The sequence below is a fragment of the Schistosoma mansoni genome (genome assembly GCF_000237925.1).
Source record: "Schistosoma mansoni, WGS project CABG00000000 data, supercontig 0142, strain Puerto Rico, whole genome shotgun sequence".
Taxonomy (NCBI): domain Eukaryota; kingdom Metazoa; phylum Platyhelminthes; class Trematoda; order Strigeidida; family Schistosomatidae; genus Schistosoma; species Schistosoma mansoni.
The window spans coordinates 806764-808576 of record NW_017386042.1 but is presented as its reverse complement, the minus strand read 5'-3'; the positions used below and the strand labels follow the sequence as shown (position 1 = coordinate 808576).

The window sequence follows — 1813 nt, the reverse complement described above, 5'->3', positions numbered from 1 at the left end:
GTTTTGATGATGTTTGTTTTAGTTTATTTGCGAGAGCGTGGGCGTTAACATAAAACAAGAATCATCTCAATCCGACCAGCCGTTCTATGAAAATTTGAGAAAATCGTTGTATCTCCGAAACCACTGGACGGATTTTGATGATGTTTGTTTTAGTTTATTTGCGAGAGCGTGGGCGTTAACATAAAACAAGAATCATCTCAATCCGACCAGCCGTTCTATGAAAATTTGAGAAAATCGTTGTATCTCCGAAACCACTGGACGGATTTTGATGATGTTTGTTTTAGTTTATTTGCGAGAGCGTGGGCGTCAATATACCTGGAAATGTGGAATTGTCACATATAAGGCAATTGGTTTTATGAAGTACAAATGACTTACGTAAATGAAACTTACCAGAAGACAAACATCTAGGAACTTTTGTTGGCCTTTGTGAACTTCTTTTCGATCGCTTCTCATATTTCCAGGAGAATAGGAACCATTACTAAACAAACGCGAGCTCGAGCGACGATGAGAGTGTAAATCATCACGAAGACCAAGCAGTGTTAAAAATTTTCATCGACTGGAAATTCATTTCATTTAGTAGCTTATAGTTGATAGAAACTGTCCTGACATCTTGAAGATAACAGTTCGGCGTTTGTGCGTTGTGGCCATGTATCTTTTTGCACTAATCTGAATCGGGTAGTGTTCCAGTTACCTCGTCTTCTCTCTCGCGCGCTTGTCTGTCAACCAGGTGATAGAGTAGTTTCCGTTTCGCTAACCAAAACAGTTAGTCTCACTTGAAACTCACGCAATTATAGCTACAAGGTTGCACCGCTCAACTTATTATGTCAAAGTCTTAATCTAGATCGAGACAAGTTATCTTCAGTATATTAGTAGGTAGACAGATCAATACGTAGCAGTATACCTCAAAAAAAATGACAACCAGTATGCTTTCTGTCATGAGGTAACTATGATAAGCACATCAAGATCCTGTTATGCATTGTAGACAGCTTGAATAACTGTAGCTAAAATTCTGTTTATCTTCAAAATACCCATTACATTGGGATCACTTTAATTCACTATTTCGACAAATTTTAGTTCTTTCTTGTTTAATAAACATACCAGAGGAATAGTATTATCAAGAACATAATTCCTCATTAACAAATGGACTCAACAAGTAACAAGAAGTCAGGGTGGCTTTTTAAAATATGATTTGCACTTTCCTATTGGTTTACGTTTTAGGTTTGCACATGGAATTCGGCTCAGTTAAATGATAACTTGAGAAATTCCTATTATTTAGTTAGACATTCTCGCTCTGCTTTATGGTAATATACTCACTGTGGGAAAGCCTAACTTGACAACTATTGTCAAATGTGATTAAAATATTTCGTTTCCAATCTATCGAACCTTATCTTGAATCACAAGTGGCTTATTTTTTTCACTTTTTTAGTAATGGTTAAGTTCTACTTCCTAGGTCATTATTTTTATTTCAAACAATAATTAGTTATAAGAGTATCGAAATGGTTCCTCTTTTGTTTACTTATTATATTCATTGAAATATGTTTTTGTAGAATCATATCGTCGAATCTAGCAAAGAAGAACTTACATAATAAACTGAATTACACAGAACTAACGCATTCAATAAAAATGGTTAGGTTTAAGCCTACCTCCATCTCCACCAAATATAACCCTACCTATTCGCGGTAGGATAAGCATGCAATTATAAACGTCAACGAAGGATAAGCGAATTATTCACTGCTGATGGCTATATTTCCCCGTGAAGCTATACAACTAAACAACCAAATCTATACGCATTTTAGTAAATAAATAAAACGGC

At 35.5% G+C, this 1813-nt stretch overlaps 1 non-coding gene across 1 annotated transcript; it reads left to right on the top strand.

The window, feature by feature from the left end:
• On the top strand, positions 1 to 4 carry Smp_rajko.90nt.slRNA-41.1.1. The gene has a single exon (XR_001974577.1). It is a non-coding gene (non-coding RNA).
• Positions 5 to 1813: the final 1809 nt, after the last annotated feature.